Genomic DNA, 13529 nt, shown 5'->3' on the forward strand with positions numbered 1-13529 from the left:
TGAGTGATTGACAGCAAGTTTCTCTGTAGGATAACGTTGCTTTGTCCTTTCTCCCTTGCCACAAGGTGCTTAGGTTTATCGGGTCACACCCACAAAGTGCTCCCGAGTCACTCCTATTCTTTAGTTTATTTGTAACTACTTCTCTATGCTCTCTTCCCCAAACAGTTAATTAGTTTATTCCCCTAATCAGTTTCAGTTAATTTGTAAGGTCAGATCTTTCTAGGACACTGAACTTATATTGTAAGTTAATATTGCCTTTCTCCTCTCTCCTTACGTCTTTTAAATAGTTTACTTTAAATCAATGTCCTTTTGCATAGACAAGAAGACAATTAATATAATGCTTTTGTAACATGGGATTTAATTGGCTTCGAATATTATTCTTTCCGGGGCATCTGCTTTCTCAACTTAAGCCTCAGTTGCCCTTACTTCCTAGCGTCCCCAAAAGCAGGGTCCCCACGAGGGACTGGATGGAACCAGGACAAGCGCTAAGCTATGTGCTACCCTGGCACCGAGATGGGTCTGGCCATAGCACCACAATTCTTAACTATAAGTTAAGAGTTTGATTATGACAAATGTTGTCGTGATCCAAAAGTAATGACACTAGGAGCCTGCTAGGGATAGGAAAGACCAATCTGGCCTGAGTACTGTAGTCTGAGATCATGATGACCCCAGGAGAGCAATTCTATAAGCTTAAAGAATCTCTTACTGTATCCATACAAAGTGATTAATATTATGAATGCTTATATGTTTGTTGGACAAGGAGAGGAGAAACACACCCATGGGATTCCGCCCTTGGGTGGGTCATCCTGCTGAAAGAGAATCTGTCCTAGAAACAGCATCCCCTGAGGGAAAAAACTTTACCCCTATTGATTGTGACCAAATCTATGTGTAAGCCCAGCCCCTCATGGTTTGGGGATTTAAGACTATAAGAGGGGGGAGAAGATCAGATCGAGATCCAGAGCTAGAGCCAGGAAAGAGGGGTTCCAGATGGAGGGCCGGGATAGAAGGAGAGACAGGAGTGAAAGGGGATGAGAGTGGAATAAACGGCATCTGATCAATCAACCAACTTGGCCCTTGCTTCCTCCACCATCTGCCCCAGGACCCAGGCTGCCCCGACTTCGGGGGTGGCCCAGGCCCCCCAGAACCTGGCTGGCCAGGGGAAGAGCTGTCGGGGCCACTCCCTGGCTGCCCTCAGAGATTTTTACATTCATCCTCCTATTGGACCTGGACATCTGTCCCCTCATTCCAAGAGGAAACGAGAAACAATTGTTCACCTTTAAAATTGCTCCTCTTGGCACACGATCATTTTATGTTGCCTTAAATTTGACTTACTAATTTGTTGGTTGTGGGGTTTTGGAGGGGGCACACCAGGTGATACTCTGGACTTAAACTGTCTCTGTGCTCAGGGGTCACTCCTTGCAAATCGGGGTCAGTTGCATACAAAGCCAACACCTAAACCCATGTGTCCACTGGTTTGTTGCCTTGAATTTTAAAATAAATAAAAACCACATGCTTTGAATATGGTGCATTTCCTTTCTGCCCGTTTTAGTGCCTATTGTGCTCTTCACCAAGTCGGTCCTTGAGTGGTAGAGTCAGTCTGACCCAGATCCTTTAATCAAATGTCCACTTGGGTCCTTCTAGGTGGTGAAGCGATGGAGTTGTGTGTCAAACACACTGGGTCTAAAGTATTGCCCTGAGCATTCTAGTGGAATAGTCTCTGGATGACAATAGTGCCATTTAAACAGGCATCCCAACTTCTTTTGAAAACAGCCTTCCCTCCCCTCCTCTTCTTCCCCTTCTCTTCCCTTCCCTTCCCTTCCCTTCCCTTCCCTTCCCTTCCCTTCCCTTCCCTTCCCTTCCCTTCCCTTCCCTCCCCTCCCCTCCCCTCCCCTTCCCTCCCCTTCCTCTTTCTCTCTTCCTTCTCTTCCCCTCTCCTCCCCTCTCCTCCCCTTTCTTTCCTTCCCTCTTTTTTCCTCCATCCCTTCCTTTTCTTCTCTATATTTGGTGACCTACAATACCATTAATGATAGGATTTCATGCATATAACACTCCAGCACAACACCTTCTACCAGAATGTCAGGTTCCCTCCATCCCTGTCACACAGTCCCCCTCCAATCCGGGTTTTACTGTCACATAAATGCCTTTCAACTTTCCAAGCACTAATTTCTTTTTTTTTAATTATTTTTTTATTAGTGAAACACTGTGGGGTACAGTTACAGACTTATAAAGTTTCGTGCGAGCCAAATGTAGACTATAGAACTTTGCTTATAAATGGACAGACATGGAGAGTATCATGACAAGTGAAATGAGTCAGAAAGAGAGGGACAGACATAGAAGGACTGCACTCATTTGTGGAGTATAAAACAACATAACATGAGGCTGACACCTAAAGATAGTAGATACATGGGATAGATAGATTGCTCCATAGCTGGAAGCCTGCCTCAGGAGCAAAGGGGAGAAGGCAACTGGAATAGAGAAGGGATCACTAAGAAGATGATGACTTGAGGAACCAGTTGGGATAGGAGATGTGTGCTGAAAGTAGATAAAGGACCAAATATGATAACCTCTCAGTGTCTGTATTGCAAACCATAATGCCCCAAAGTAGAGAGAGATTATGGGGAATCATATCTGCCATGGAGGCAGAGGGAGGGTGGGGAAGGGGGGTATAACGGGGATTATTGGTGGTAGGGAATGTGCACTGGTGGAGGGATGGGTGTTTGATCATTGTGTCATTGTAACCGAAACATGGAAGCTTGTAACTATCTCACGGTGATTTAATAAAATTAATAATAATTATAATAATAAAAAGAACACAATGGCCACTCAATGCCTCTAGTGCGAACCACAACACCCAAAAGGAAAGAGAAAACAAAAGGGAATACCCACCTCAGAGGTTGGGGGAGTTTTGGGGGGTGAGGGGGGTCGGGCTGTGGGGGGGTGGGGGTTCGAGAGATACTGGAATCATTGTATGACTGAAACACAACCACTCACTAATTTCTGAGGAGAAAAGTGATCTGGATGGATAAGAGGGAATTAATAAACATCCCCAAAAGATAAAGATTCCAAAGCTGAGTCTGCATGAGTCAGCAAGTCAGGGGTATATCTGGCCATGACCTTCACTGACACACAGAATCTGAGTACTTTCAGACCACAGCATCAGAGGGGACCAGGGGCCACAGAAACAGGAAGACTACTTACTGCCAGGGACAGAAATGGGTCTCAAGGGCAGCAGAAGAATTGTACATTCTACTCACCCCTTCCTACTCCAGTGCTACTGGGTCTGAGCCCTACAGAGTCACCCACACAAACACAAGTAGAAAATACTGGCTTCCACTTTATCGAGGTAGCTTGGCAGTCCCTGATTGCATCCTGACAGGCTCTTCCTTGTGACTCTGCCAAGTTCATTGTTGTCAGGTGATGCAGGTATAATTTGTTATTGTCAGAGATCAGGGAGTCTTTGTCAGGTGAGGACTGTTTCTATCTGGGGAAGTACCTTGTTCACATGCTGGGGTTAAGTTTAATGGGAAGGACAGAAGGAGTCAGAAGAACCAAGGGGAGCTAGCCAAGACCTTTTGCAAGCAGCCATGCTTTGCTTGCAAGAGGGAATTCATCTCTAGAGCTAAGTAACAGGTTGTGTTATAGGGGCAGCGGAGCAGGACCGTGAAATGAACCAGAGACTGTGTTAACTGAGTGAAGCCAGGAATTAGAAATTGGAGGTGCCATGAGAAAGAAAAGAAGTTCACTGTAATTCTTAGAATTCTCGAGGCAGTGTTTTATGCTCCTACATCTGCGGATTAGGTATCTGAGTTTGGTTTAATGGGGTGCAAAGACCTTGGTGAACTCTAATGGTTCCACTGGATAAGTTGATTTCCTGCTACAAATCCATGTCTACATCTATTTTCTTTTCACTTCTGTTCCTAAATAAGTTGCTACTATTTAGTTTGCATCTGGGTAAGCTTAATGCCTGCTCCTGATGAACATATTTGACTCTGACAGTTTTGCTAATTGGGTAAGGGCTGGGGAAATTCTAATCCTATTCCCTAATGTTCTGACCATCTCTGCCATCTAGGAACTTAATGAGTTTGCTCTCTGCTCTTTTAAGTGGGTCACTGATGAAAATGTGAAACAGAACCACGCCTCAGAAATGTGCATACCATTGTAATCTTGAGCCCAGAGATTTTTTCCAGCCCAGTTACATGGTGAATTTGGTACCTTTTTAACAGTTTGCATAAATGAATAATGCATAGAAGCATAGCTGTCTCATGACAGATTATAAATGCCCATTAGTTTTTCTCATTATTACCAGTTATGCTAAAGAATAAACTTTTCTTTTTTTGCTTTTTGGGTCACACCCAGAGATGAACGGAGGTTACTCTTGGCTCTGCACTCAGGAATTACTCCTGGCGGTGCTCAGGGGACCATATGGGATGCTGAGAATTAACCTGGGTCAGTCGCGTGCAAGGCAAGTGCCCTACCCACTGTGCTATTTTTCCAGCCCCCAAGAATAAACTATTTTTTAAAAATAGATAATCTATGAGTATGTTAGATTAATTAATCTTTTTGTTTTTGTGATATTTTGCTTGTTTGTTTTTTGGGCACAAACCTGGCTATGATCAGGGCTTCCTCCTGACTCATGCTCAGGAATCACTCCTGGAAAGGTTTGTGGGAACAAACGCAGTGCAGAAATCTAACCTGATTGGACACGTGCAAAGCAAATGCTCAACCCACTATGCTATCTCTCCATCCACCCTAAGTGAATTTATCTTCACTACCAAGCTGTTATGAGGCTAAAGGAAGATGACAATTTCAGATATAGATGTTTGACAATTTAACAAGACATTTAGATGGTAAGGAATGATTCAGAGAAAGATGAATTTCTTGGCTTCTAATGGAGACGTGTGTGTGTGTGTGTGTGTGTGTGTGTGTGTGTGTGTGTGTGTGTAGGGGAAGAATCTAAACAAGCTAGTTATTTGATCTCCTCAAACCTTTGATTTGAGAGGCTGACTCTCAAAAAGGGATGGGGAAGGCTAAGTCAGAATTCAGAGGGGGCATCACCTTGGTGTTCTATGACTAAATTTTTTCATATACCCAGATAAGTCACTTAGGCATGAATTAGATACAATGTGAAGCAGAACTGACAGTGAAAAATTGTGGGGGAAAGTCCATGTCAGGGTGCTCTTAGCTTACCTTTGGTGGTTCCTTTCCAAGTTTATTTTCAGGCTTCTGATACTTTTATCCATACCTCGTACCTGCAGGTCACCCACGACCACTGCCTATTGAGCCCATCAAGTCCTGTGTCTCAGGACTGTGAAGACTACCAGGTGACAGTCTAGGGGATAGGCATGTCACATGTGCTCTCCCTTGCTACCCCAGTCTCTTCTTGAGATCTTGCCTTTTACTAAGTAACTTCTACCTTCAACTCTGTGGCCACATCTGTAAATGTTCCATAAAATAGCACTCACCTGATTTCAATTCAACATTTCCTGGATGCTTGATTTGCCCACATGATCTCAGTCTTATTGGCTTAGTGTCATTTCTAGTTCCAGTTGACTGTATTCTCATCCTAACCAAACTTGGGACTCTGCTCTTCCCAGTGCCTCCCACATTTAGACAATATATTAGATGAAACAGATGTCCCATTGATACTTTGTATTTCTATCCCCAATAATATGCCAAGGTCATCAATAACATATCTAAAGCAATAATGTTCATACCTTCTTTACTGATTAACCCACTGGTTTAAAAAATGTTAGCAGTGCCTGCAAAGCAGATATGCATGTGCATAAATTGCTATTTTGCTATAGACATATTACATATATATATCTGTCTCAGGAAGGTATGATAAAACAGAAAAGTTTAGGGGATAGTATAAAAATAATTATGAACAAAAATGCATATTTTCCCTGCAGTTCCAAGAAAGTATTGCATACTTCTCTTTGAGAGCAGTGACTCAATTCCCATGGAACCAAATGCCATATTTAAGCTAACGAATTCATATATTAACCATCAAAACGATGCTTTACATTTGATCCCATATAGTTGGAACTAAAAAGAAATTCTCTCTGATAGCTGAACTAGTCTTGGATGTGGTTTTCCATTCCTTACAGACGCCCAGACTTTGATCCCAATTCCCTTATTCACTTTGCATTTGGGGGCTGGAAAATAAGTTGAAAATGCTGATATGAGTAAGACTGTTTGGATGATTTGACTAGGTTCCACATTTTTTTCTAAGTAAAACAGATTCTATTTGGAGAGCTTTCTGAAGGTGTGGAGGGGAAGAGAGTGAGGGGGGAGAGAGAGAGTAACGCGTTCAAGAGAGAACGTGGGTTTCTCCAAGGGCAAGAGAGAGCTTAGGTTTTACATTTTAAAAAACTTCTCCATCACCCTCTATATCTATCACCTTCTTACATAATTTCCCTGTAGAACAAACTTTCTATACGAAAACAATCAATGATCTCATCCCTGTGAAATACACCCTGAAGTCTGTTAGGAAGAGGTTTGAAAAAATAAGATATGTTTATGCAAGATTAGTTAGCAGTATACATTGCAATTTTATTTCTCAAGACTATTTAATGACATCTAAGCATTTTCATGATAGGCTGGTGAAGAAAAGGATCAATGTATCATTTATATATATTATCTATCTGCCTATATATCCATGTATCTATCATATATCCATATTGACATGACTTTTATCAAATATCAGAAAATAAGATAGCTAAAATGTTAATACTAGTTATCTATCTAGTTTTATGAATGTATATGGGCAGGTTTCTATTTTATTGAGGCCTCCCTTAACAAAATGGCCAGACCCCAGAAACCAGGAGGTTTTTTTTTTTTTGCTTTTTGGGTCACACCCAGCGATGCTCAGGGGTTACTCCTGGCTCTGCACTCAGGAATTACTCCTGGTGGTGCTGAGGGAACCATATGGGATGCTGGGGATTAAACCTGTGTCGGCCATGTGCAAGGCAAACACCCTACCCAATGTACTATTGCTCCAGCCCCAGATGTTCAAGGCTTATTCTGGTTCTGTGCTTGGGAATTACTCCTGGTGATGCTTGGAAGACCTTTGTGGGTGCTGGGGATCACTTGGGTTAGCCATGTATAACACAAGTTTCTTAGCTGCTGTTCTCTCTGGCACCATCTATATGTTATTAATAAGTATGTGATGTAAAATTAATTAAAACAAAAAATACTATTAAAAATAGGGCTGGAGGGTGTATGGTGCCTCCAGCAGGTCAATCTGTACCTGTGAGGTGAGTGCATCAGCAGCCTGATGGTGCCTTCAGACTTCCAGATACCCCAAAATTGCTGCTGTGCCTTTGGCCAGACCCCAAAAACTTGGGGCAAAGTTTACCAAGAAAGTAAATGGCCAAAAGTTAGATATGTGGGAAACACACTTACAAAACACCTCCGGCTCAGCTATATAATTGGAGGCATGGCCTCTCTGATTCCTGATTGAACTGCTTAATGGCCATGATCCCAGAGACTCAGAAACAAATCTCAAAACCCAGCAGCTTTCGGCAGAAATACGTCTGGTCCCTGCAGTAGGTTACCAGTACTGGGCTAACCCAGGTGGGAATAGGTTTCGTGCCTTGGCCTGATCCCCCTGGTGGCCCAGTGGCCGCCATCCTCCAGAAACCACTGGACAGTCAAGTTTGGGCCCGCAGTGATGAGACAAGCAGGGCCTCATGGGATGGGGGTGGAGATGGTCCTGTCCTCCCCACCCCAACGAGACCCCAAGTCATTGCCCACGAATGTCCTCTGGCTCCTGATCAAGCTGCTTAATGGCCATTATCCCAGAGACTCAGGAACAAATCTCGAAATCCAGTGGCTTTTGGCAGAAATGCGTCCGGACCCCACAGTAGGTTACTGTTGCCAGGTCACCCTAGGGGGAAAGGGTGTTGTCCCTCCGCCTGCTCCCCTTGACGGCTTGGTGGCCATCATCCTCCAGAGGCCATTGGACAGTCAAGCTTGGGTCTGCAGTGATGAAACTTGTTGGGCCTCATAAGATGGGGGTGGAGCCGGTCCTGTCCTCCTCACCCCAACGAGACCCCAAGTCATTGCCCATGAACGGCCTCTCTGGCTCCTGATCAAACTGCTTAATGGCCATTATCCCAGAGACTCAGAAACAAAGCTCAAAACCCAGCGGCTTTTGGCAGAAATGCGTCCAGACCACGAAGTAAGTTACTGTCGCTGGGCCACCCCAGTGGGGAAAGGGTGTTGTCCCTCTGCCTGCTTCCCCCTTGAGGCTTGGTGGTGTCATCCTCCAGAGGCCATTGGACAGTCAGGTTTGGGCCCGCAGTGATGAGACATGTTGGGCCTCATGGGATGGGGGTGCAGTCGGTCCTTTCCTCCCCACCCCAAAGAGACCCCAAGTCATCACTCATGAACGGCCTCTCTGGCTCCTGATCAGTCTGCTTAACGGCTGTGATCCAAGAGATTCAGAAACAAAGCTCAAAACCCAGCAGCTTTTGGCAGAAATGTGTCCAGACCCCGCAGTAGGTTACTGTCGCCAGGCCACTCCAGGGGGGAAAGGGTGTTGTCGCTCCTCCTGCTTCCCCTAGGCAGCTCAGTGTCCACCATCCCCCAGAGGCCACTGGACAGTTCAGTTTGGGCCCTCAGTGATGAGACACGCTGGGCCTCGTGGGATGGGGGTGGAGCTGGCCCTTTCCTCCCCGTCCCAATGAGACACCAAGTCGCCACCCATGAATGGCCTTTCTGGCTCCTGATCAAGCTGCTTAACGGCCATGATCCCAAAGACTCAGGAGCAAATCTCAGAACCAAGCAGGTTTTGGCAGAAATCCCTCCAGATTTAAGTACTAAAATTTCGGTATTTCAAAATCGCGCTGCCACTACTGCAGCCACGCGACATCATATGTTATTCCCAACCAGCAATAGAACACAAATTGTCTACGGTTGCCTTCTCAGCAGATCTGAGTGTTGGGGTAAAATCTCAAATAATAATGGTGGGTCTGGTGTCAAAATATTGAATGTGATCAAAGTAGAGAGAGTGTAATGTGGAAACCATCTGCTCCACAGATAGGGGGAGGGTGTGGGATGGAGGTATACTGGGGTTGTTGGGGGTAGAGAATGGGGCACTGGTGAAGGTACGGGTGTTTCATTGTATGACCGAGACTTAGACCTGAAAGTTTTGTAACTTTGATTCAATAAATAAAATTATAAAAAATGAAAAAAAACATAAGGTGGAGTTCATGCCCAATTCAATCAGCTAATCAGTGGCTGAATAAATAGCAGTACTCCTACATAAAAAAAAAAAAAGAATAGGACTGGAGATGGAGCTCCATGGTGGAGCACTTCTCTTACATGCATGAGGCCCTGGGTTCAGTGCACCACAGAAAACAATTTTAACAAATGAAAGTGACTAGGTGATGAGTTCTAGAAGCCATTTAGGTCATGTCTTTAAAAACACTCTTCCTTCATGTGTCCTCAAAAGAAACACTTTGTTTATGGCCCCAACTTAATGTTACTCTCCTGCCCACTTCTGGTTTCTGATCTTTCCATTTCATTCCTCACTGTCCACTGTCCTCCCATTGTTCATTGATTTCCTCGAGCGGGCCCAGTAATGTCTCCATTGGAGACTTTTGTTGTTACTGTGTTTGGCATATCAAATATATCACATGTAGCTTGCCCGGCTCTGCTGTGCGGGCGAGATACTCTCGGTAGTTTTCCAGGCTCTCCGAGAGGGGCAGAGGAATCGAACTCAGGTCAGCCATGTTTGCGTGCAAGGCAAACGCCCTACCACTGTGCTATCGCTCACGTCTAAGTTCTGTATCACCAGGCAAAGAATGATATTCTCCCATAAGGTGTGGGTAAAACCTTATGGGAGATGGGGCAGATGAGTGCACAAATTCCCTTGTAAAAATTGCCTTTCAATATAAATTATTCTTTGGGTAGGAGTTGGTAAAGGAGACAGATGACTAGAAAACAGTGTTAGTGTTTTTTGGCTCAGACCCATTAACTAGAGGCCAAGTTACTTGTCACTTGGGCCAAGCATCCTTATCCAGTTCCAGTTATGAGCACCTGCAAAACACCAGCGTGATGTGCACCTTCCACAGAACTGTACTATTTTTCTTTGGAGGGGAGAGACTGCATTACAAGTCACCAATGCTCTAAGTGTTTCGGTAGATAATTAAGCACATTGTCAATAATGCATATTCCCAGAGTAAATAGGTACTTAGTTATTAAATGATATTACACAAATCTGTAAGAGAGGCATTACATTGACTTTCTTCAACCCAACCAAGAATAATAAACTGGGTAAGAGATTGATAACACTCAAAAAGTACTATGAATAAAAGACCTAAATGGCAGTAAGAAATACATAATTCAAATGGGTTGTGAATATTTATCTTATTTAATTATTGTTATCCATAAAAACTAGGAATGCTTGAAATTAGTAAAAATTGGGTGCAGAATGGACCCTGTGACAATTTTACCAAAGCAGAAGATTTTTCTGGAGGGTTCAACGGTACTGGGATACAAAGGATTTGGTTGATGACTGTTGATGATTTTCAATCGTTTTGTTCTCTCTAGTGTCCAGGGAAAATAAATAAATATTTGAATTGACAGTAATGCCAATGGTACAGCTGACAATGGGGCTGTACCCCCTGTAGGGACATTGTAGTAGAGACCTGAATAAATAATTTAAGCCATTGTTCATAAATGTTGGTTAAGAGATAACTCCATTCTCTACCAGACTCTAACTTTACCAATCCCTCTGACCCCACAATTATGGAATTTCATCTTTCTCTGAACCATTTAGCAGTAGAAATGCAGATGAATGAATACATGCAGCTGAGTTCCTATCTCGGCACATCATAACCTCATGCATGTGAACATTGTGATCAAAGTATGTACTCCCTCCACTAGGCAAGCATAATAACTAGGTCTGCAACTGCACTCATTGCAACAACAAGAAGGTATGGGGAGAAAAGATTTTCAGTCATCGGATTACATTTATATGTTCAGAATGCACCTTTATTTCTTTAAAACATTAAATGTTAATTTTATTCTGTATCAGAGAATCTCAAGATTTGTAGTCTCTGCTGTCTCTGCTATGCCTCATAGTAGCATGGATGGCATATGCTTTTTGTTAAACAGTGACCATTTTTCTTGAAAACTTAATTGTTGAAACACTTTGGGATTTGAGTTCAGACTACATTTCTCTAGAGAGGATTTTAATTTGCTTCTATCAACTGCCTTGGGGTATCACCCACCTGGTATTCCTTTAAGTTAAATATTGCAGATAAAAAGATGAATTGGATTCTGATTATAAATCCAGGTGAGGTCCAGCTAGTGACTACAAATTTTCAGGGAAGAGTTGCATTTACTGTTTTTTTGGTTGTTTTTTTTTTATCTACCCAAATGCTAAGACTGGAATTTTTCCTTTTCCCCATTGCGTCTTTCTGGCAAGTTTATATTCAGCTGAAACTATTGTCCTTGGATTTCCATTTTAATCCTTATATTGTATTTGGCAAGCCTATTTGTAACACTGTTCAGAATTTTTCCATTCAAAAATAAAGGACTAAAAGCTAATTAAGGAACCAGAAGATAAGACAGCAGGCAAGGTATTTTCCATGCATGTAGCTCACCTGGGTTCAATCTCTGGCACCCTATATGGACCCCCCCCCTCCCAGGAGTGATCCCTGAGCATAGAGCCAGGAATAATGCTTGAGCACTGTTGGGTGTGGCTCCAAAACTAACTAACTAAATAAACAAAAAACCCTTAATTAAATGGAAAGAGAGAATAAAGGGAATCATAATTTTCGGTCCCATAAATATTGTGGTATACCAGATTAGAAGTTTGTTTACCTATTCTATAATTTGCCATATTGTGGTTTATTCTCTAAGTAGGTGTGTTCAATACTGTCTCCTCCCCAGTTTCAAGCTCCTCAAATTATGGTTTGCCTGTTTTACACACACACACACACACACACACACACACACACACATGCATACATATATAAATGTTTCTTGTATCCAAATTGTAAAGACTATATGTATAATATCAACTAAGCATTCACTTCTTTCCCTGGATCCATTTTATTGTTGAATTCCTTCATTTCCATCCATCCAGGTGTTTATGTCAGAGCCGGTATTCCTTCATCCTCATTGCCACTTGTATTATCCAGTCTTTTAAATTTTATTCTTAATTTTTCCACAATTGATTTGTCTTTTCCATTATCTTTTCGCTTCCAACATATGTCTTTAATTTCTCAAATGTTTCATAGGCTCTTAGTTTTTCAGGATGTAATCATTTCTACATTCTGAAGTAAATAAATCATAGTTCCCATGGTGAGTTTTGTCGATCCAATGACACCAGATGCTATATTTACAGGGCTTCTTGTGACTCCTGATGACTCATACACCAGAATGCAGACCCTTATCTTGGGCTATAACCATGTTACCTGGTCCTGCTTGTGATCCTGACCTGATCTCTGGACTCCTTATCCCCACAGGCCTTCTTGGTGTCTCTTGAACAAATCGCACTTTTCTGGGTCTCTCTCTGAAACATTCCACTCATAAATTCACATAGTAGTTCCACAATACCATTCAGCTCCCTCTACTTAAATTCTTTACTTGAAAGAATCTTTCCCTAACAAACCCACCCAATTAACGTCTCTCTTCTCCAGCCATCTCATCACTTTCTAATCTTTCATCTGCATTTTTGTACTTATTTGTATGTTTTTCTTCCATATTTCTGGAAGAACTGCTTTGTGCAAGAGAGTCACACTTGGTACTAAGATACTAGAGAGCAAATCAAAACCAAAAGAAGAAGAAAATAAACCTGTCCCCTAGGAGATTGATTTTCAGTGACTGATTCATGATTTATTGAATATTTTTATTTACTTTTAATTTACTTTTATTAAAGACATAAAAGTAAATTTATTTATTCATATAAATAAAAATATTTTATTTATTTTTAGTAGCTATCTACTTTTCCTTCTCACTATTTTCCACCTGAAGTATAAACTGAAAGAATGAAGGTGAATGAATGCAGAGCCAGGGATTCCAAATGGCACTAGTCACTGGATCATCTTGAAATTGCTGGGGATTGAACTCACAGTCTCCTGTTTACAAGACAAATGCTCTGCCACTGAGCTATCACCAGGTCCCCAACCTTACACATTTAAAAAGTAATAAATATAGCTTCACAATTATATTTGAAGTTATAAAATTCAATTTTAGAGCCTCACGAGTACTTTAGGCATAGCAGGAAGACAAGTAGTAAACTCAAATAGATAATAAAGCTTAAAGAATATCAATCCAGAAAGACACAACGATAGAAAATAGGAAAGAACAATAGTGGGAGGGTGGGATGAGATGATCTAATATGTACTGACGTTCCTGTAGGAAAATTTTAAACTGGGAAAGAGGCAATATTCAAAGAGAAGAGTTTGCCTGAAATATTTTCAGAATTCTCATATCAACTGTCTCAAGCTCTTTAGAAAACAACATGAACATATCTAAAAATATACTAAGAATTAAGTTTATGATTTAGCCAT

General features: G+C 42.1%; 1 protein-coding gene across 1 annotated transcript in view; it reads right to left on the reverse strand.

The window, feature by feature from the left end:
• PCSK5 (proprotein convertase subtilisin/kexin type 5) overlaps positions 1-13529 on the reverse strand; it is a 482296-nt gene that overhangs the window by 57857 nt on the left and 410910 nt on the right. The gene's annotated exons all lie outside the window — the stretch shown is intronic.

Source organism: Sorex fumeus, unplaced genomic scaffold, assembly GCF_029834395.1.
Source record: "Sorex fumeus unplaced genomic scaffold, SorFum_2.1 ptg000038l, whole genome shotgun sequence".
Classification (NCBI taxonomy): Eukaryota; Metazoa; Chordata; class Mammalia; order Eulipotyphla; family Soricidae; genus Sorex; species Sorex fumeus.